This window comes from Ambystoma mexicanum, chromosome 9 (assembly GCF_040938575.1).
Source record: "Ambystoma mexicanum isolate Mex_15411 chromosome 9, UKY_AmexF1_1, whole genome shotgun sequence".
Taxonomy (NCBI): Eukaryota; Metazoa; Chordata; class Amphibia; order Caudata; family Ambystomatidae; genus Ambystoma; species Ambystoma mexicanum.
Window position 1 is genome coordinate 1,198,537,284 of NC_090931.1, and position 24,811 is coordinate 1,198,562,094.

Genomic DNA, 24,811 nt, shown 5'->3' on the forward strand with positions numbered 1-24,811 from the left:
ATCAGCAACATAAAAATATGGACAAACAAGATGGAACATTTTAAAACTTAACCATGAAACTTAAAATAATATCAAACAGCACTGCTGCATTTAGTCCTATAAAATGACAAATTGCCAAAAACGTTCATAACAGTTCAAAAAGGATGAGCGGGGACGCTTGACTGCTAAGAAGGCATCCAGAGTCTGTCTCCCTCTCCCTTCTCAACCTAAAAGCCTAGGAGCTCATTCCGGAATGCTGGCTGAGTAGGCAGCAGGCTGAAGTGAAAGCTCCTTGCCTCCCCGATCTTGGATATTGTATGTATATAATTAATTCAAAGAAAAAGATCAATTCCCTTGAAAACCCTGACTCCAAAAAGACCAAGGCTGACATGAAGGAGCCTCCAAGCATCCAAGACCTTTACAAGCTGATGTTAAAGCTATCCCGGGACGCGGGGAGATGAGAGCTGACTTGAATGGTAAGGTGGCTGGCCTGGATAACATGGTTGGAAAACTGGAAAAAGACTCAGCTGGCTTTGCTTCTGAGATTTCTGGAAGCTATAGGGCCTATAATGATATGAGAAAGGACATGGAAGACCTGAGACTTACAAACATGGTGCTGGACTTAAAATCCAGAAGCCATAACCTTAGACTCAAGGGTCTTCCTGAGGAGGTTACTGCAGATGGAAACTTGGAAAATACCATAATCAAAATGTTATCAGATTCATATGGCCAAGGTATTCTCTCACCAGATGACTTGGACTATGCCTTCAGAATGGGAAAATTAATTAGTGCTAAGCCGAGACAAATTTCTATGGTGTTCAACAAAATAAGTGCTAAGGAGAAAATTCTTAGAGGAGCCAGGAATAAAGGTCAGGCAACATACAATACTTATAAAGTGCCAATTTTTCCAGACTACCCAAAAGACATGGTGGAGAAAAGGAAATTTTTTCAGGAGGTCAAGAAGTTGGCAAAAGATAGGGAAATAAAGGCTATCCTGGTCACTCCTGCAGTTCTGAAGTTATATTTCCCATCTGGTTTGAAATCTACTGAAGACCCAGAAGAAGCAAAGAAATGGATCTTAGATTATAAAAGCACTAATACCAGTAATTAGGTTAGCTTTACCCTGGGAAACTTGTATTTGCAGGTGTGAGTCTGGTTGAATGGGTGCGTTTGTTCAGTTGGTCAACTGGAAAATATTGTGCTTCTTTAAATAACATAGTATAGTAATTTCTCTCATTAAGTTCATTTTTTAATAATATATATATAATATATTAGTTCAAGTTTAATGTTATGGTTATTATACAGTTGCCGTTCAACATATCGGAGCGTTTATCTTTGAATATGGGCGGTGGTATTTTGAAGGCGAGGAAGATCTAAGTCCTTTCCTCTGCTTTCACTTTGCTGCCGTAACGTGATGACAGCGAAGAGACAGGGCATATTGGTGCGTGTTAACATCTCACTATGGCGGCTGCGCAGGCCTGTGCCAATGGCTGGGCTCACACGCATTAACATAGAAGGCTATGAGGTTAGCTTCTGGGGCTCACTGACAGGGTCTTGTCAGGTGTTGCAACTGTTTGACCAAGAGCAGGTATGGAATGGAAATGAAAAGAGGGGAGGGTGTTCATATTTACATCAGTTCTGTGAAATCATCACGCGCTGTCATTTTTGAGGTGGGTGGATGGAGCTGAGTCAAGGGGGACATTACTGTTTATGTGGTAGCTCATTAGTGGGGTCTTGGTATAGGAACGATGGAATTACTATGTGGATGTGAAGCGGATCGGAAAGCTACCTGTGCATTTGATTAACATGTTATTCAGGAATTAAATAAGATGTGGTTGTATTTAATATTACATTGTGCTGGGGAGTTCTTTTTAGGAGGCATATTGAATTCTGTCTTTATCACGATATTTAGGTTTACACCTACTGGCGCAACACCATTCTCTTCGTCGAGGTTATGGGCAATGTTGACTAGACGCCCAGGCTTGTTTGTTTACAAAGGCCCTGCAAAAACTAACTTGAAGCATGTTACTTTCAGCACCTCCACTCCCATGCGTGCATGTTTTGGAAATTGTGTGTGCATTTAACCATCTTGGGACACCCAAGACAAATATATCAAACAAACAAGCTATATCATATGAATCCTGTATGAGTATGTCCTCATGGCATCTTGGTTCATCCCATTTAATAAGACTTCACCATATGGGATCATGGAAACTCCTCATTTAAGTAGGAAAGTTAACCTCCTGGGGCCAGCGACAACTACATGAATGACAGCAGTGAATATCGAGTGAAGGAAGCTTGGGGGTTACTGTGCACTCTACGGATCATCAGAGTTCTCAAACATGTGCAGTCCGGTTTATGGGGATGTTTGTCAGGGTGATGCCTAGACGTTTTTTTAAAATAAACTCAGGAACAAAATTCCGGCAACTTGGCCTGGTTTATGGTCATAAACCAAGCAAAATTAGTGTGAGGTTAAGATGTGCAAATGGGCCAATCAATCAAATGGTCCTGCTAGGTCATCTAGTAGGGTGAGAGTGATACTAATGATTTGAGTGGATATGAAACTTCTAGGGTATACATACTCACAAGAATTGCGATATATTTCTGGGCTTAGGATGTTTCTTTTTTATCTATTAGGTGAAGGGAAATTAATGTAAGCTTCACCGATAGGGCTAATTTAGTAGTATAGATCGCTGCAATAAGTTAATAGATAATGGAGGTGAGCTCTCTCATGGGTAAGTGAATAAGGGTTCTTAAATTCTTGTTCTAGCTCTCAGTGCGGCTCCGCATTGTGTTATGGTTTGATTTGGGTTCAGTTTCGTTACATTTTCTTGTTTGTTGTTTTTAAGAATTTTCATTTTTGTTTTGTTGATTTTGGTTTTTTTAAATTAAATTTGAGAAGGATAACAATTTGTCAGAGAGAATTGCAAGGGGGAGGATGAATTCTAGCAGTCTTAGCAGGGACTGTTTACAATTGATCACTTGGAACGCCAATGGACTAAAAAATAACATAAAGAGAAAGAAAGATTTGACTCATTTGAAACAATATAGAGCAGATGTGATTTTATTGCAAGAAACACATTTTACGGAGGAAGAAGCTTTTGCATTTGAGAAAAATTGGCAGGGACTTGCTTTACATTCTTTGTATACATCAAGTTCTAGAGGGGTGACTATTCAGGTCAATACACATTTTGAAGGGGATGTCCTAGATTATAAGGCAGACAAATTAGGGCGATGGTTATTGGTCAAGGTCCAGATACAGGATTTAGTGTTCACTGTGTGTAATATATATGCACCTAACATAAATGGGGATGCATTCGTTAACAACCTAGGCTGATGTCTATTGGATTTGGGTAGTGAGAATTTATTGGTGGGTGGAGATTTTAATCTGGTAGTTGACCCCTATCTGGATAGGAATAGGCAGGTAGTCAGAGATGGTAGGAAGAAGGATAGAGAGGCTTTGATAATGTTAATGGATGTTTGGAGATTAGAGAACCCCACAGGGAGGGAGTACACTTTTTACACAGATGCGCACAAGATATACTCTCATATTGACAACGTGCTTACCTCAGGTGTGGTACCAAGAATGTGAAAGGCTGTGAAATTGGGAGTATAGTCATTTATGATCACGCTCCAATAAGTTTGTATCTTTCACTGAGTTATTCATCAGAAAGGACACGTTTGTGGAGATTCAACATGGGAATTTTGAATGATGATGATCTGAAGAAACGAGTAATTGATGAAGCGTCCAAGTATTTGAGCAGACACTTGAATGGAGAGGTTGCGATTCAGACTAGCTGGGAGGCATTTAAGGCATTTAAGGGAGGCATGAAGCTGCCAGGGATTAAAAAAAGGAAAAGGGATGCACATTTAGAAGAATTGAATGCTTGGTGGCTTCTTTAGAAAAGGATCTCATGAGTCAGTTCGATAGTGAAAAACACATTAAACTAATGAGAATAAAGTATGAACTAAATAAGATCCTTAGTGAAAAGGCAGAATTTGCCCTGTTCAAATACTATGAGGGTGGAGAAAAATGTGGAAGGTTATTGGCTCATAGGTTAAGAACAAGGGAATCCATCAGAGCGATAGGCACCATAAGAAAAGATAATGGAGTGACCAGGAACCCAGGTGAAATAAACAAATTGTTTATTTCACAAACTGGTGTTTGTCAATATAAAAAAGGTTTCCATGAACATAGGTGAGCAGGACCGCCAAATAGAGATTCTAAACAGAACATATTGGACCCCAGTGCGACTATTCAAACATGGCATACGAGACTCAGACATTTGTTGGAGATGTGCACAAAGCCATGGCACATTAGAACATATGTTGTGGAGCTGTCTCAAATTAAAGAACTTTTGGAGCGGAGTGGTGGAGGTGATGATCACTGTTTTAGGTGAAGAATTGGAATATGAATTTGGAACACTCATCCTTGGTGAGGACCTAAGTATACAAGAACAATAACGCTATCCAAATACGAAATGCGAAACACTTGTTTGATTTGTATTAAAGCAATGTGTAAAGAGTGTAACGTTAAACTGGAGGATAATAATGTTTGTTAGTGAATGTATTAAAAAAGTAAACCGCATGCACAAGATATGTAAATTAGGAGCGAACCTGGCGTGACCCTAGCCCAGTACATGATTAACTTGAAAGAGGCTGGACATCGTTATAACGAAAATGTATAAATACGCCGATGTCCAGCTAGCAAATCCTGCTCACTGCTCACATTGAACCCTGCTGGTGGTCTCTGTGATGTATTGATGGCCAAATAGCTATTTGTGTACTTTGTTTTATAACTGTTCAGTTTTGTAATAAAGATTCTGGGAATCTTTACAAGCCCGTGTCGGTGTATTTTCCTTTGCATGGTGTAAAAGCCTTAATATTGTATTTTTCTGATTCCAAATCAGTACTCTGTATGTCATAAGTAACGGAAATGTATAAGGACCTCCTGTCCCTCCTCATTACACCCACAGAATCATTTGTGAGGATCCAAGGTCCTATATTATCCTACTTCTGCACTATGGGTTAAAGTGCTGATCCACAATCTAATGTATAATTACCTCATTCCCAGAATCACCAACTCATCTAGGTAAGCTTCCAACGGTCTTACAGTTTTCAACTCAACTAGACCATAAGCCTGGGATTCAAACAAGCCCAAGTCACTAGCCTGGAATCCTATAATTCTCAATGCACATCTCTAACCATCTGTGTATCTAAGCATGTTTTCTAATCAGGCTCCTCCAACAGGTGGCTGAGTGGAAGGCTGAGCAGCCAATCACCAACATACTGTAACCAGAATAACCCACCCAACCTCCCATTTTCCATAACTTGAGAGATTCTTCTTATTAACCGATGGTTCCTGTTTTGATGGATTGGTTGGATTGTGCCTTTAGAGACATTGATCCTTCACCCCAACTCCTCATGAAGCAGGTCTGTAAATTCACTGGCAGAAATTAAAAGGTTATTTAAGGAACCCATGTTCCTTTACGGATAGGGAACCTGGGTCTCCATGTCCCCAAAACTCAGTGATAAATGGTACCCACAAGCACTTTTCACTTAGTGTCATCTAGCAGCGCTTCACAGAATAGGCTGAACACGTTCTAACTAACATAGTCAGTCCGCTGCTTCCTGTTTCAATTAAGTAGCACATTAGCCTTCAAAGGTTTTATGCAGACCTATAAGCACATTTCTCGTCTTTGCTCTACCATGAAGCCAATTATATTACTAACATTCCCCAGTTTGTCTTGAAATTCAAAGGAACACTTTGTAAATAAATGTTTGTATCGTTGAAAAAGGCCTGTTTATAGGGTAGGGTTTTCTGTGGTAGTGGGGATATGGCTGCTGAGTATGACACCCTCAACAGAGTTCTACAGACGGATGGTTTGACCATCACGCGAAATAATCTGTACAATCCTACTTAGATTTACAAAGTCTACTTATTGGTTGATTAAAATGAGTTACCGAACTCAACAAACAACTTAATCATTTTATTTCTTCATTTAAAACTATGAGTGTTCACATGCAAATCCATGTTAAAAATGTTGGTTATTAAAACATAAACCATAAACTTTTGATTTGGTAGATAAGCCCCCAGTACAGCATTCTCTATAACACAAAGTATTCATAACAAATAACATGCAAATACAATGCCAATTAGCACCTAAACTAAGCAGGGTGATTGATGCACATTGCATAACTGCAATAGCTACGTCTATCTCAATTCACTTCTGGGTCTTCGTTTTCCTCAGTTTCTTTTCTCCTTCCAGACATTGGGAGGAAGGGGTGACTTGCTTCTAGGTATGTTTGTCATTTACTGATTTCATCACAGTTGCGCTCTTGTCCCACTCCCTACCTTTGTAACTGTAAGGTGCTGATTTTTTTAATTTAGTCTTTGGTTTGCTTCTGACCTGCTTCTTTAATGTCCTTTTCATAGCATGGAATACAGTTCTCTAATGTTGAGGTTCCTTCCTACACCCCTCCTTGCAGGATGGTCAGTGAGAGCAGCACCCCCCAAGGTCCAGCTGACCTGCTGCACATGTCCAGACTGTTTGGTGCCACCTTCCGCTGATCTTTCTTCACAAACCAGTGGACATCCATTTCGCTCCATCCACCAGGTTTACCAGACTGCTCATCACTGCTAGCCGCATTCCAGTGGCTGCAACCAGAAAGGCACCAAGAGGGGGCCGTGTTCCTCATTTTTTTCACCCCCATCAGCCTCAGATGCCCTATTTCAGCAACATCGACAAGCAGCCCCAAGGCAAGGTTGAGGGCTGTCAACCACTCTGCTGCAGAAGCTGGCATCCTGGATGAACAGTTCCTGGCCCATTGTGGTGTTCTCTTGGTTCCACAGTAGAAGCTTGGGATGTGTGGTCATTAGAAGATCTGGGTGGACATCACGACTGCCATAAGCGCAAAGTGGGTGACAGTTCATACAGTGAACCATGAAATGAAGCGCTGGGATGACCTTAGGGTCCCGAACAAGGCAAAGGCGGTCTTTGAGGCAGATGCTTCATTGGAAGTGCACTCTGCAGGTTGCCATTGGGTGTCTTCGCTTCACCTCCAGATCCTGGAGAGAATCAGCCCAGAGGACCATGCCCAGGTCCTAGACCTGCAGGCATTTACCCAAGCAGCTGGTGAGTACTCAGAGGCTGAACATTTCCACAGGTTTAGTATGTCCTGCATTGGTATGCATGAATTGAGCAAGTTATTGGTTTTCATGGTATGTGTGTTGCACAATGCTTAATTGGTATGCAGCCTCATGCAGATGCTGGAAGTATGGAATGGTACACATCTGTGAAGTGGACAGGTGTCGGAATGAGGTCAGTCAGCTTTTAGTGGCAAAGTATACTTGTGTGCATGCAATCTGAGATGCCGACAGCAATGTCTCTGACAGGAACAGTTGCCAGATTGCGATTTTGAGGGCATGTGAGGTACATTAATGAATGTTCCTCTATAAGTTGTTCAATTGTTTAGGATGATTGCATCATCTACACTCAGCAGCTCAGACTGACACATGTGTATGGATGTGTGGTCATGGCATTTTAGTGCATTTGACTATCCGGATCAACATTGGGACCTGTCAGGCCCCTAAAAAAAGGGGTACATATGGTATGTCATCATGAAATCTGTTCCTGTTGGGATTGAGAGCGTTGCTGATTGATCTTTAGCAACAGGAGCATGTACATGTTACATGCTTTCACGTTCGACTGTCGGGTGGAATGTTGCTAGATGTGGTTTGATGGAGATGTGCCTATGTTGCTATGGACACATCTTGCCAGGTGCCCTTTCCACGGCCCTGTATGCAAGATACAGCTGGGTCACTGCTTTATTGTTATCATGATGTGAAATAAGTTTTTCCCATGTGTAGTTGGCCAGACATCAATGTGCTAGATTGAAATGTGCATGTCTCATCATTGTGATTTGTCATTTTGGCTTCAGTTGTGAGACTGGATTTTATCTGTTTTCCACGCGTGGGCCTGTGTGTGTGAGGCAGTTGCCTGTTGACTAATGCTGATAGCATTTCTCTGACACATTTGGAGAGAGTACACATGCATTTGCATTTATGATTTATTTATGATTCCTATGTTCTTTTTTCCCTTTTCTGCAGTTGCAGCAGGTGTAGAAGAGGGTATGACCTGTGTTGTGGAGCTACATCCCAAAGGCAAGGCCTCAAGATGCAGGCACACACCCTGGACACGCCTGGTTATATCCACCTCCTCTGTGCCTGGGGGAGCATCCCATTGAGATGGCAATGCTGCTGAGGAGTAGTTCCAGAATCCCATTTTTGTGGTGGGCACCTCTGCAGCATATGTACAGGGTTGTGGTGGTGGTGTTACCACACAAAAGCCCGAAGTTATGGAGACTTCATTGGAGGCATCTAAGTTGATGGAGGAGAAGAAGAAGGAGGCCATTTTAGACCTTCTCACTGTGTCCGATGGGGGCACCGTGGGTATGTGCAGGCTGCACACCAGGCCCTGAGACAGGAGCCTGTAAAGTCCACTGTGGAGGGGTCAGCATAACCCCCTGTCCCTCCCAGGGCCATCTGCTGCAGCACTACCCACTTTCACTGATACCTCCATCCAGACAGATCCTGCACTTCTGGCCGATGAGGTCATATGAGATTCAGTGCTGCTGCTACTGGTGGGTGGTTTGAGGTGGCAGGCATCTATCAGTGATGCTGTGCATGCAACTTGTGACCTGCTGTTAGAGCATCACAGTCAGATGGGCCAGCTCTTGGTCCCAATTGGCAACAGTGCTATGAAAATGACCCTTCAATGACCCCATCCTCCTTCTCCTCATGTGTGCCCAAGTCAACCTCAACTAAGGCCTCCATGCCAGCTATCACCATAGCCACCTTAGCCACTATCCCACCATTGGCCAGTCTGGATGTCCCAGTGTCCCTGGGGAGGTGGAAGTCTGTACTGTGGCAGATGTGTTGGTCAATGAGCCTGCCCCGGTACCTACAGGGGAACATGCTATGGAGGAACACAGGCAATTGATTGCAGTGCAGGTTCTGTACTCCCACAATTCAGACTGTCATCCCTTTGGAGGGGGTATCTGCACTGCACACACCTTGCCAGGCAATAGATATTGTTGGTGAGGAGTCAAAAGCGGGATGGCATGTCAAACAGGAGGAGGAAAGGATTTGCACACATGGTGCAAGTGAGGCAGGAAGCACTATGGCCTACATTCACTGGTGTAGTCATAGGTGGATTTTGTGAGGCGTCAGGAGGAAGAGAGGTAGTGGGTGCATGATGCACCAATTCCCATGGCCAGGGCCAACATTGCAGAAAGGACGGCGTGGACACAGTATGCCCACCTGGAGGATTCTTGCAGGGCAATGGATGAGATTTAGTCTAGGATGAGGGATGCCCTTCATGCCCTCTGGCAACCAATGGAGGCCCACCTGCAAGAGGCAAATGTCGGTGGGGAATCAGCCTTGGATGTGGCCTTGTGCGAGATTGGCATGGATAAGCCCACTGACATTTGTATAAAAGTCACTAGTTGCAGGTTTCCTTTTGGTTTCATTATCATTTCAAAGACTACTAGTTTCCATTATTATACATGGTTTTACATTCATACATTTATATTTATGTTTGATTATTCAATACCACCATTTGCCATCTCTTTGTGCCATGTGCAGCATGTCTTGGCTTGCTGGTGTAAGCATGCTTTGGTGCTTTTTTGTCCATTTGCACCTTATGTTTGAACATGAGATCCATCTAAGTATGTCCTATGGCTGTCATGTGGGTTTAGGGCACACTCTGGGTCATATCAGTAATTGTATATTTGCTGGGGAACATGTGTGTATGCTTCAGGTAAGTGTGATGCTTAGTATGATCCATTCATGGCCAATTTATCTAGGTGCACAATTGTAGATGATGGGAGATTACATGTTTGGAGTATCACATCTTTGTCATACACATCTGTTGCTTGGCTACTTCCATGCTTTGCAGTACAGGCATGTTGATAATTAATGTACTTGGTGTTTGTGAGTGTGTTTAATATGTATGCTGTGGTTGGCATGGCAATTCCTTTGCAAATGTTTTTGCAGGTGTTGAGTCATGTTGTGGTTATTTGAGGTAGGCATGGTGGCATTGCTTTGATTAACTTGCCCATTTGGCTGCATGGGCATGTGCTTCCCAAGTAGGGAAGGGACCATCACAAATGTGAGAGTAACAAGGGATAGTCCCAATTGTCTTGGGTCGCATGTCTTCTTGCCACAAGCATGTATAAGATCCAGTATTTGTAGTTTTTATGTATTTCACAATGTTCCAACATAGCATTATATTATGGCTGTACACCTTCATCTGCACTCATTTGAACTACGGCAGGTTAGAAAAACATTGTTACTAATTATAATTCTAACTTATTGCCAAAATGTCCAGTCTGGGGGTGGTTGGGTGGGGCATGACAAACCTTTTGCATAGTTTGTTGTGTTAAATCTGCACAACTTAACTCAAATCAGTTGGTGTCCCTCAGTGCTGTACACCTTCATCTGCACTCATTTAAACTATGGCAGGTTAGAAATACATTGTTACTAATTATAATTATAATTTATTGCCAACATGTCCAGTCTGTGGGTGGTTGGGTGGGGCATGACAAACCTTTTGCATAGTCTGTTGTGTTAAATCTGCACAACTTAACTCAAATCAGTTGGTGTCCTTCAGTGGGTATAAGGAGATGAAGAGAGCCTATCACAGGAGATGTCGAAAGCAACATTTCTGTTTCAAATGATGCTTCATGGGTGTAGTTTGCTGGGTATTTAAAATCATATTCGTAGGAAGAAGGGTCTTTTGGGGAAAACAGAAAAGGAAAATAACCCATTCCATTGGAGAAAAGCAGACAGGGATTCCAACAGGAAGAATCTGATGGCAAATATACTTAAGGAAAATGTTTCCCAAGACAGAACCAGATTACCTGAGATGGAATTTATGAACTGGAGGACAGACTGAAAGGGAAACATTACCTGGTGGTGCTCCCTACTTATGGTTGATGTCCCCACCTTCTATGGCCTGGCCTTTGAAATACGAACCGAAAGAGAGTAAATATTCCCAAGAGTAATAATAAACAAATCCCAAGAATTAATTAAAGTCCATATAGCAATTGAATGTATTTTCGGCAACCCCTATTTACTAGCTGTTTACTAGCTGTTCCATTAAAAGTGGAACATTGTACAGGTTCTACATGCTTTTTGATGTATCATGTATTTATTGAATATTAGCTCATTACAAGCTTTTCACAAACATATCGTATATAGGTATATAAAATTACATATACAATATCTAAAGTTCACATAAAATAGCATATAAAAGTTAATAAAGAAAAATAGAAAAATGTTCTCATGAAAAGAAAACATCAACTATCATAATAAAATGATAATAAAAAACCTATTTTATATATAAAATTCTCAAGCCAACATAAGTCATTCAAAATGTAGGGACTGCTTACTCACCTCCAACCAAGGCAAGCTAGCTAGTCAAACTATGGACTGACAGACTGTTACGCCAGAATATATCCTCCCTAAAATCATACAGACTGTCAGCAAATGCATATAATATCTAACACAGTGCTTGATCATGCATCTACAGGCTATACAATCAGGCCGGACCGATTCAATGACACCGTCTTCTTTACAAAGGCGGCAGATTTGTTCTGTAATAGGGATACACAATGAGGCCCCTTTGACCTCTGTAACCGGCAATTTATTGAACCATATCTGCATTAACAGTCTGTCTGTCAGGCTAGAAAATTGGTATGAAAAGAAAAACATAATCTCAAATACATGCTTAACAAAGGGAATTTGCCAATGTGTTCATGATTACATGCACAGTCCCATCATTCATAGGCTTACTTTTTAAATGCCCCCAACAGGGGATCCAGGCCTTCAGTCCAATCTGGACATGATGACACCTTGGTAAAGAATTTGTGAGCCTAAATTCAGAAAATGATATACATGTACCTCAAGTTATTCCCACTCTAAGTAAACTTAACACTGAAGATGATTCATCACACATTGCTTTTATAAATAGATTACCCCATTTCATGTTAACACTCGTGCTCAGGCAGGTTAGGCCTAGTTCACTTCTTATAGCCTGAAGGGGTATTGCCTTGGAAAGGTCCAGGATACGGCACCAAATGCTCCCCTCCAGCGTATTGGCCCATTATTCATGTTTAACTTGCACACATTCCAATGGATAAGAACAACTGGTTACTAGTTTTTGCTGATAGTGTAATTATTCCAATCAAACTATAACCTGCACTGGAGCTGACAAATTTCTTTACCAGCAACATTATTACTGTGGCCTTAATATTGTGCTTGTTTAGGGCCAAGAACAAATCTTGATGTTAATTGACCCCATATCCAAGATAACTATAATTGAAGACATGTTGCAGCATGCCACCTGATTTTACAATCCTGGCATTGCCATTCTTTACATTGCCAAAGTGCATCAATTTGCATTAATCCAAATTAAGAGCCAATTTATTTACCCTGCATATTTAATCATTGCTTTGGTACTTCTGCATAAAACAACATATGTAGAGTAGAACATGGTGAGGTCACAGGCATCAGCCACGTCTAAAACCTTCAAAACCCTCGATTTTGAAAGAACATTATTAATATCAGATAGGACCTCTCCCACATCTGACATTAAATGATTGAACAAATCAGGGGCCAAAATGCACCCCTGTTTTACACCTCTGGCTATGTCTATAATTATAATTGTTATTTTATAAGACGCTTAATACCAGGGACCAGTTTCTAAGTACATGCCTGGGATTCAAACTTGTGTTGCTATATGTTGTTTTGCTTCCAAGACAAACGCTTCGCCCCTGAAGAGAATTAACCCTTGCCATTCAATTTTACACAGGCAGTGTTGTTTCTATGCAGTTGTTGGCACACCAGGAGTACATCATTTGGCATATTCAACTTCTTCAAATTCACCCGTAGTAATGTGCGATCAATTGTATCAAACACAGAGGCTACATCCACAAATAATATTTAGAGAGGTAGGGAGGCTTTAGCAAAGGCTTGTTTTACTAAGAATTGAGACAAAATACATTATAACCTGCTGATAGGCCGTTCCTAAAATGTGTCTGGTAATAACTAAGGATATGATGTTCATCAATCCACCTTCCAATGTTCTGTAAGAGACATTTGGCAAACATTTTACTGGAACCATCTAAAAGGGACCCAATCCAATAATCTGATGGTTCATGACAAACACCTCACTTGTAAATTGGAATAATGTAGGATTAATTTCAGGAAGTCAGAATTTCAACCAATTCTGCAATTTGTTTAAACAGAGTTAATAAAATATCTGCCCAGAGTTCAGGATTAGCTGTCATGACTAAATTGGACACACCATCTGGGCCCAGGGCTCTCGATTTCTTTAGCTTACTTATAATATTAACCAAATGGTCCCTATCAAATGACAGAGCAAGTGGACGAGGAAACAGGGTGGTGGAATTAACCTTATCTGCACATTTATTACCCAGGTATTGTTCCCAGGTATTACTGGCGATGGAATTAGCTACCACAAACTGGGATTGTGGCTTGTAATTATTACACAGAGACCACAGGCGTTTGGAGTCATGGATTTGAATTATTTCATAGCGGTCCCTCCAAACTTTAGTATGACCAGAAATGCAATACCACTTGAGCTACGAGTGATAGCTATTCTTAAGCATCTTGGTCTGAACATTACATTTTGTAATATCTATTCCTAGATTTTCACTTTTCTAATTTCCTGTCTCAAAATTTGTTTTTTCTGATTTATACATTTGTCATAACAGTGCATATGGTTAAACCCCACCTTGAATAGGGTGCCCTTCCTTCTAGAGAGGAAGTGTTTGGTGATCAATCTAATCCAATCTACTGTTTGATTTGGAGATTGAAGATGTGTATAAACTGCCTCTCGACCACACATATACCTTGCTATAGTGGCTATATTTCTATCTGACCAGCCTATTCTATTTAAACTGTTATTCACTTTCACCTCCCTTAACCTTTCTTGTTCCGGCAGTTTCATATGGGGAAAGTCTGTCTTTATTTTCAGTATTGCATGATCACTAAAGTTGTTAAAGACCGCAGACATATCATAAGCATTATTATATAAAGCAGAACTTCCCAAAAATAGGCAATAGTGGATTGGCAGACACCATTATGCCAAGTAAATCGCCCTTTGTGGACCCATTAAACATATGAAGCCCCAGATAAAAAACAGAATACAGCGCACAGGATTGCCGAGCTATGTGATTTAGCACATTTATTACCTTGTGTCCAAACCAAAGCATCTCCATTATCATCTACCAAATATTCAATACAAGGCAAATTAAAGTCTCCACCAATAATTAAGTCAGTTGCCTGATGGTTCTCAGAATCAGAGATTAAGTTTTCATAAATCGCCAATTGAGTTGCTTGAGTAAAATTGCCCCCTAGAGAGTCATAAAGATTTATGATCAATATTTGGCAACCATCATATCGCTCAACAGCCACCAACATAATAGTAGGATTGTCAATGGTTATTTCCCTTGCCTTTTCTACTGTGGAGATGGAGCAGAACATCAGTAGACCTCCATACAGCCGACCCATATCACCTTTTCTGGCAAATTTAGAAAAACACATGTAACCATCAAGAATTGCCTCTCACAACAGCCAAGTCACCTGGAACCACCTTATGAAAATAAGTGGTGGTGGCCATGTCTATTCCAGGAACAGAATTTAATACATTTTTTAGGAACAGTGAATTGGGGCAGGCAAGAATGAGACAAGCCACTCCAAATGAAATTTAGTTATTGCATCAACCAAGGCAGAAAGGGCACCAGATTTAGCTATCTGAGGTGCAACCCTCCTCAGAGGAACATTGTTGGAGGTATGTTGAGTATCAAAAAGAAAAAAGATATGTTCCCTATTAAGGAACTCCTGTCCCCTGCACACTATCAAAGGCTAAGGCAGCCAAACATTTTCAGGTAATGATTTTATACATTGTAAAACGTTCTTTAGAAGGTTATTTTTGTAGCACACATATACGAAAAAGCACGTAAGTAGTAAGAACAAGTTATCTGATTTAGTGCAGAATATATTTATTATTCACAAGAGGGTAATATGCCCAACGCGTTTCGAGATGTGCTCTCTTCTTCAGGGGCCAATACAATTTTGGATTTTTTCAATCTAATCCAAAAATTATCAAACATATATGTGATTAGAAATCAACTGATTTAAAGAGTATACATATCAACATTCAATAATGGCATAAATCAGGATATTTAGCAAAATTTCCAACAGGCATGTTGAATAGAAAATTATGAGTTTGGAGAAACGGTCATTCATGGGATCATCATGATATAACAGATAATATCTTAAGAGTTTGTTGATTCATAAAGCTAAAGGTGATTAAGGAATACATATATCAGTTTTGCAAAAGGAAGTATAATGTAATTCTTACCTTGTTCGTGTCTAAAGGATACACATAGTAAAGAGTGGCATGTGTATTCATCCACAATAGTGGCGGCTTGGATCTACAAAGGAAAGTTAAAGGATCCAGATCAGGGATGTTACAGTATTTTAGGTAAAGAACATATTTATAAGTAAAGGAAAAATAACCTACCAACACAGGAGCATAGGTGCTTATAAGAAAGATCTGGCTAAATCATCATCATCCATCAATCAAGAGAGTGGTAGGTTGAGTATCAACAGATTTAGGCTAGATATGTTTCTTTTCACTGATGACTAGTATATGGTTTATGCTATAACCCCATTTTTGCAACAAGGTCACATTTTCTCTGACCAAAATGGAGATTTCTGTGTCTTTACAATGCACCCTAGAAACCGCAGAGCAAAAGCCCTCCATCTGTTCTACGAAGTTAAAGTCGCTGCTTTGTAATACACAGAGAGCTGGAGAATGTCAAAAGAGGTCTAGTACAACACGTTGGTTAATAGGAGAATGTCCATCCTCAAATAGTCTACAAATAGTAAAAGCATTCAGAGGTAAACGATGAGTCCCAGAATCCGTATTTGGCTTCTGGCGCTCTTGCATTGTAATATAGGCATCCTTTAATGGGACCCCCATTAGTGGGGGCTCCATTAAAGTTATCACAACTGAATCCTCCTGCGGAAGATTCGATTCATCCATAATATCCTCCTGGATAGGTTGATCGATATTTTCTTGGATTGTTCGCAATTGGCGTTTATTGGTCTCACCATTTAGCAAACTATGAATTTAAGTTACCCTACTTGATCTAATTCAGTCTTGATCTTCTTGCAGCTTTCTTTCAAGCCTGTTTTTGGGAGGGTGCAATCTTAGCTATAGGACTCATTACAAGTACACCGGTCCGGAGTTAACGGCGCCGGTAAAACCATACCGGCACCGTTTCCACGTCCGCCCAATCATGACCCGTGGCCCCGGAAATAGCACCTCCCCCAACCGCCACCGCGGAGTTAAGGTTCCCGTAAAGTCCACCTGCACGGAAACCCCTCCGTTACCGCCAATACGAAACACCGCGAGCAACACAACTAGTGTGGACACTGCCAGAAAAATGGCGTTAAAACCGTGATCACGGTGGCGGTACCGCCGCCACCGTGAACATGACGTTAAACAGCGCCTGCTGAACTTAATCAGGGCACAGGTGCACCAAATCAGCCCAGCTGGACCCAGCAGCACACTGGGAGCCTACAAAAGGGCCGCACCCAGCCCAACACAACACAGAGCCATGCAGGCAGCAGCTCTAGTAGCACTTGGACTGGGCCTACTCAACCAACAGGCAGCACTGCACATGATGGCAGTAATGGTGCAGAGGAGGAGGCGGAGGCGGAGGAGGCACAGGCACCAACCAGCCAACCCTGCACCTATGGCAAACCCCATTGTCCAGCCAGCACAACCCCACAGGCAGCCTGCAGTACCACGCTTCAGGGCCTCACCCTGGAACCTTACCCCAGGACAGATCCACACACTATACCGGCTGGAACGTCCAACAATCCTGTACATCACTGCCATGATTGAGGACAACATCAGCAGCCACATAGACACCCCCACCGCCATCCCCCCCTCCTGAAGGTTGTGTCTGTGCTGCATTTCCTTGGCACTGGCACCTATCAACACACGGTCAGTGAGCTGCACGGCATATCACAACCCTGTTTTACAAAAATCCTGGTACAGGTACTTGATGCCCTGTTGCGCCATGTGTCGGAACACATAGCTCTACCCCGTACCCTCCCCGAGATCATTGCCACCAAGTTGGCCTTCCATGCCATAGCAGGCATGCCAAATTGCATAGGTGCAGTTGACTGCACCCACATTGAGCTGACAGTACCACGTGCAATTGAGATGGTGTTCCGCAATTGGAAACAGTATCACTCGTTGAATGTACAGATGGTATGTGATGCCACGCTACTGATTACACACTGCTGCGCACGTTTCCCAGGCTCAACCCATGACTCAATGGTACTGCTGAATTCCACGTTGCCACGGTACATGGAACGCTTTGCTGGACAAACCACATGGCTATTAGGTGAGTACAGCTGACAATGCTCCGACCCTGTTGAAGTGGTGTGTGTGTCTCCAGGCCAATGAGCAATGTGAGTGTGCCGCTGTGACCGCACATGTATCACCCCCCTGCCATCAACCAAATAGACAGCGGATCCCAAACATCACAAAGGAATACATGACAGGTCAACACGGTGTGCCCATACACACCCTGCCACATGACACACACAGCCGATACTATCACTGTCCCATACACCTTGTGCCACTGCAAACACCCACCCACAAATGGAACACTGCCCTCCCAATGCACATGATGCCTGTAAATGAGACGTCCTGCATTAACTACTTCATTACAGTGGAGTGACTCTGCCATGTGTGCACATCACTGCACTATGCCATACTCACAATCAGATGTCACCCGCAGGGCAGAGTACACATGCAGGTAAATGTGTAGGTCAATATCCATTTGGCTACATCCACTGTGATGGCCAATAAACACTTCCAACCACTGCATGGCACTCATGCATGAATGAACAATGATACAAGATAGCACAGCATCAGATGAAGACATGATACCACAAACAGTGACATGTCCCCCATCTACATCCCATGTAGGTGATGCTGGATATGCACTCACGCCATGGATGATGACACCTGTACGGAGACCAAGGAACAGGCATGAAGAGGCATACAATAGGGCACATGTCCGCACACGTGGAATGATGGAGAGGACATTCGGACTGCTGAAGGCCCGGTTCTGCTGTTTGAGCAGATCTGGCGGATCACTGCTGTAAAGCCCAGTGAAGACGGGTAAAATCACGCTCGTATGTGCCATGATGCACAATCTCGGCCTGCGCAGGAACATCCCAATGCCCCCAGACGCAGATGAAGAAGATGGGGATGGAGATGGGGATGGGGATGGGGATGGAGATGGGGATGGGGATGGGATGGCACCACCTCCCCCTGGGGGTCCACTTGATGGCCAAAGAGCACGGGATGGACTGATTCACATTTACTTTTGAGACACAGCACATTCACAGCAATGCATGGACATGGTGATGGCAATAAATGATTTGTTGTACTGACAATGAAATGATAGATGTCCACACATGTATGTTTTGATTACAAATGATGATATATTGATGAATTAACAACAGGGAAGGAGGTGCAATGGTTAGGGAAGCTGTACACCCGTGTCCACCCACCACCCAAATGAACCCACCCCCACCCAGGCCCCAATGTTCAAACACCCAAAACAACCTCCCCCACCACCCAAACATACCCACCCCCACCCAGGCCCCAATGTTCAAACACCCAAAACAACCTCACCCACCCCCCAAACGTACCCACCCCTCACACCCTTCAAGTCCACATCTGTCCTGCAGTGCCCCACACACATGCCATCACTTCCGTGTGCGCTTCTGTGCCTGCGCATCCTTGCCCGAGAGCCCCGCTAGCCGACTCGAGTGCCTCCTTGGACTGGCAGTAGTGGAGCTGGATGGGGTGGTGGTATTGGGTGGCACAGAATCAGGTATAGATGGCATACGTGCAATATTTGCCTGTTGCCCAATCAACATGGACTCTATGAGCCTGGAGGTGTTGTCATTACCTTCCCGCACATGGCATTCCAGGGTGAAAATAGTGCTGGCAAAGTGTCCAATGGACCTTGATAGGCGACACACTGACGTGCTGTAGCACTCCCTCTGCAGCCTAGATTCCTCGAGCTGCCTCTCCAACAGCTGGGTGAGGGTAGCCTGCTGCTCCTCCATCTGTTGCATGCAGGAATTAAGCTCTGCCATAGATGGGGTGGGTGACCTCATGGGACTTCGGAGTGATGTGGGGCTAAACTCCAGCTGATGGAAGGATCCCAGGTCATCAAATGTGGGCATCTCCCCCTGTGGCCCAGTATCAGAGTGCTCTGCCGGGGCACTGTTGTCACTACAGACTGCCTCCTCTGCAGTGCAGCTGCCTTCTGTGTTGGTTTGGGTTGGCATGATGGGTTCCCGTGGCACCTGTGTTGCCTCAGGCAGCGTGGAGACGGTGGGTATGTTGGTGGTGGTGGCCGGCACATTTGTTGCAGTTGATACAGGGGGCAGAGATGCCGAACTGCTGGCAGCATACTCTTGTGCAGGGCGGTGGCTTGGACACGTGCCGGTGCAGATTGCCTGGCCTGTTGTGCAGTATCACTGTCACTTGATATGGCTGTGGGGACACAGATGACATGCAATTAGTGTTGTGGTGGTGGCTGATGGGTGCATCACATGCATCATACAGGTTGATCATTCAATATTGTTAGTTACATGCATCTGATTGTTGGGGGTATGCATTGTTGTGATATTGGTTGCCATATGGATCATGATGGGTCCTTTGGCCCAGTCATCCACTGCTTGGGGGGGGTTGTTAATGGGCCCTTTGGCCCAGTCATGCACTGCTTGGGGGGGTTGTTAATGGGTCCTTTGGCCCAGTTATGCACTGCTTGGGGGGGTTGTTAATGGGTCCTTTGGCCCAGTCATGCACTGCTTGGGGGGGTTGTTAATGGGTCATTTCCTTTGGCCAGTCATGCACTGCTTGGGGGGGGGGTTGTTAATGGGTTCTTTGGCCCAGTCATGCACTGCTTGGGGGGGGGTTGTTAATGGGTCCTTTGGCCCAGTCATGCACTGCTTGGGGGTGGGAGGGTTGTTAATGTGTCCTTTGGCTCAGTCATGCACTGCTTGGGGGGGGGGTTGTTAATGAGTCCTTTGGCCCAGTCATGCACTGCTTGGGGGGGGGGGTTGTTAATGGGTCCTTTGGCCCAGATATGCACTGCTTGGGGGGGTTGTTAATGGGTCCTTTGGCCCAGTCATGCACTGCTTGGGGGGGGTGGTTGTTAATGGGCCCTTTGGCCCAGACATGCCATCAACATATTCTCATGTGGCATTCATGTTTCACCACTTACCAGCATCTGCAGGTGGGCTCACTCCTGCCTCAGCCTCCCCGATCCAATGGATGCCCTAAAGGTGAAGGACACTGCTGCAACGCTCCTCCCATGCTTGCAGCCTCAGTGGGGAAGGGGGTCCTCCACCTGTCCCACTGCTGCGTTGGCAGTGTGTGGAGATGAGGTCGTCCCACCGCTTGTGGCAGTCCTTGACACTCCTCACAGTCACGCCCACAGCGGTGCACTTGCGTGCTGCTTCCGCCCACACTGCCTTCCTCTGCTGCTGTGTGTCACGCCGTTGATCGGCACTGAACAGCATCTGTGCATGCTCCACTATATGCTCCACCAGAACAGTTAGCTCCGCCTCACTAAAGCGCTGTTTGCGCTGCCTCTGAGCTGGAATCCTGACAGACATGCTGGTGGTCCTTTTTGCCTTCTCACAGTGTGGATTCTGCTTGTGCTGACTCTGGATGGCAATGGATTGTCCTTTATATGATGGCCGCCTCTCTGTTTCCTGTTTTGGCGATCATGGTATTTCCGGTTCCGTGTCCGTGGCGATGGAGGCGGACACGGTTTTTCGGTACTTGTGGCAGCGCTATGTCCATTTCCGTGGCTTTTTCCTGGTTGGCGGTAACAACGTTTCTACGTCCGTGTGGTGCGCACGACTGACAGCACGTAATCGGACGGTCTTTCCGCAACCTTGCAAACTTTGTTACCGCAGTCACGGAATCACCGCGGTCCAAACCTGACAGGTTGTAATGAGGCCCATTGTCTTTGTAACTTTTTAAGTCTTACTTGATCAATTGGGGTGGCATTGATTACTACCACCTTTAGTTAACCCCAATCGTCTGCATCCCTCTTTTCTTGACATAATGAAGTCATGGTTAGACATGCTTCAACTAATTGTACTTCAAACCCAGTAGATGGTATGGCCATTAAAAGTTCTCTAGAGGCAGAATTTCCTGCAACAGATACTGGGCCTCATTACGACCCAGGCGGTAAGTTACCGCCTGGGTCGTACCTTTACCACCATGGCGTAAACTACGTTTACGCCATGGTGGTTGGCGGACTTACCGCCCCATTCCGAGGTGAGTGGGGCGGTAAGTCCCCATTAACCCATTTACCCTTCCCCATTCCCATTTTTGCCCCATAGGGCATAATGGGAGTGGGGAAGGCATTAATTACGCCACCGTAAATTACGGTGGCATAATTAACAACAAGGTCCCTTAGCGCCATGGATTTTAACACCTGCTAAAAGCAGGTGTTAAAACCTCCATGCCGCTAAGGGACCTCGGAATCAGGCGGTAAGGGTCGGCGCTGTTTACGCAGCCGTAAACCCCTTACCGCCTGGGTCCTAATGAGGCCCACTGTCTCAGACAGAATCAGAGGTATCGAGGCAATATTTTTACTGAAATGTTGCCAGCATGTTTGGAAGTTCTGATTGCATTGTTTCTGCCACCACAAAATATTGGTTCCAAGAGATTGGTCTGTTTCTGAGATTCATTGTAAATAGAATTGCAAAGTTTCAGTAGTAATTTTAGGGCACACTTAAAAGCTTCACTCTGAACTACAAGGCCTTCATTATCATTTGCAGTAATTGATCCATTATTACCGACTATATCATCATCCATCAGGCTCTGACTGTCTGCCTCACATACTGAGGTCTCAATTAGCAAAGTTAGTCACGGCGAGCAAGAAAGTCTCTGACTAGCATCTGTAGTGAATTCAATTTACCCTGATACATTTTCAGCTAACCCAGTAATGGATTCTGCAATAGTCATGGTAGTCTATGGTAGCTGTAATACTTCTGATTGTAATGATAAACATAGGTTTAATAGTGTATTATTGTTGTCAATCTCTGTTGATACACTGGCAAACCTTAGTTGTGAATCTTGCTCAGAAGCATGTACAATAACAATATCAGGGGTGGCATTCCCAGGGGGTATTTAAAAAAAAGAAATTTAATTTGTGTTGGCTCGTGGGCTAAAGATGGCATCGAAGCCAAAGACTGTACATCTTCTGTTGCAGTAATATCTGAGGAATCGTGTTTAGGACATTGCTTCCCCTTTTTGTTTTTACCATGTTTTGCCCCTTTTCTCTTCTGGCATAGGTTGTATATTCTTTTGGGAGGCATTTAATGGTGTATATATGTGAAAACAAAGTAATTGATATGAGGCCGGGAAGCCCAAAGGAAACACACCGACACAGGTTACAAAGAACATACCAAGTGCTTTATTCAAAAGCTACAACAGTTACCAAAAAGTCAGTTGACAAACGGATAGTTATTCGGCTCTCAGAGTAACAGAACGAACTTCAACGAGAGTTCAATGCGTTAGTGAGAGAGAGCGTACATTGGGATACTCGTGTTTTTATACTCTTTATCCTGCTCTGGCCAACCCCCTCGCGGGTTAACCATTCTTAGGACCAGGCCTAGGGTTCCTTGCCAGGTCAATCCCATAATGTATGCATTTTGATCAGTTCCGCTGATACAGTTGTTCATTTACACATGGGTCAGGGATAGGACAAGGTCTCAGTCCGCGACCCCAACAAGTGGCCTGCAGGCATATTACTTATTCATGTGTGCGGAGGTCACAACGGCCAGAATCTCACTCGAAATGTCATTCGGCCTCCATTTTGGTGTTCAGGGTGACTTCCACATTACAAGAGAACCTAAAATGGCGGCTAAATCCAAGATGGCGATTTACACAGTTTTCGTTAAGGTCAAGACCTTGCCGCGGAATCTATTTACACAATGTTTTAGACAACTTGGCGTAGGCCAACACACATTCAAACAATGCAATAGGAGGTATAATATTATTTCGATTCCAACAGACCCTCCTTTTGGCCTATGCCAAGTGCTAATATCAACTCCATGTGTTATCATCCATAGATTCCGAATCATTGTCTGTAATGTCTGTAGCCATTAGGTCGTTCATCAAAACCTCTTGTAACATGAATTCTTTAGATGCTGTATCCGGGGCATATATCTTATGCCCTATTGTGCTCACTGCTTGGGCACAACATCCCCCTAGCATTCCACATATACTCGGGAGGCATTGAAAACAGCAACAAAGGAATAGCAGGATCCCTAAAATAACCAGAATAACGGAAAGCACCTTCCATTCCCAAGATCGTAAAGAATCCCAGAACCAAGTGCTAAGATTCCAGTCTCCTACAGGGATATGTACTTCAGAACTGAGAGTATGCAAGTTCTGTATTGCTTTAAAAATTGTTGGCGAGGAGTCTGGTACGAAAACACAACAAGCGGACCCCACTAATTTGCATACTCCACCTCGTTCTGCCAAAATGACATCTAATGCCATCCGATTTTGAAGTGCTACCAATCTTATTGCTTTTTGTTCTAAGGTCATATTGTAGAGTATGTCCGTGGTCCGGTTGATCGTTCTCTCCAGTACCCTTGCTAATCCCCTAATGTTCTCTGAGTTTGTTATTTGTCCCCAAAAGGGCACAACAAATTTCGCTATGTCTCCCAATACTTGCCCAGGGGTATCTCCATTCTCGTCTCGCCGTGGGCGAGCCTCAGAAACCTCTAATGTACTTGCTACAAATACCCCGGGTAACAATATTCCTAAATAACAGGTTCCCTGCCAATCCTTGGGCAACCAGGGAAATGCTAAACTACCACAAACAAAATAAACAGGCCCCCTACATACAGAGGCCTGTTTTCTCCAGTCAAATTTACAATGTTTTTACAACCTTCAAAATCTCCCATTGGCCTAGTGCCATTTCTCTGTACACAGAAGGGAACCGAGTCAGGACTATGATTTATAGAATAAGAAGGAGGTACAGCGTCCTTATTGCCTATCGGAGCCATTTTAAAGGAAATTAGAGTTTGAAAAGGAAGAGATAGTTTGTCAGACGGCCTAATAGAAGCGACGTTAGGTTTACTTCTATTTGCGAAAAGCGAGCATCCCAGGGGAGTCAATTCACGTTTCTCGAAATCATTCAGATTAGTTCCATCAAAGTTCCCTGAGATGCTATCATTCCAACGGCCAAAGAATAGTGCTCTAAGAGAGGCATAGCAAGCAGTCGTTAAAGGTAGAGGATGTATATACCATCCCAGTCCCTTGTTCCCATGTTGCGGTAAATGAGTACAAATCCAACAATTACTCTTATTAAAAATGGCATGAGTAGCATTCATTACTATCATCAGAGTGTTATTATGATACTTTTGTCTATGTTGGGAGTCTCTAGGGGACAGAGTGTGAAGGTGTACAGAGGGAGTCAAAACAGTTGGTACAATCTCGGTCGGTAGTAAAGGTTTCAGAGGATAGATTTCTTCAAAATACCAAAGTCCTACAGCAGCAGTTGCAAAAATAACAATTATCATTATCAACACACAGCAGTACGTTTTCGGGGCCCAGGCACATTGTTCATTGTCCAATTTGGTCACCCCCTAATTCACAAG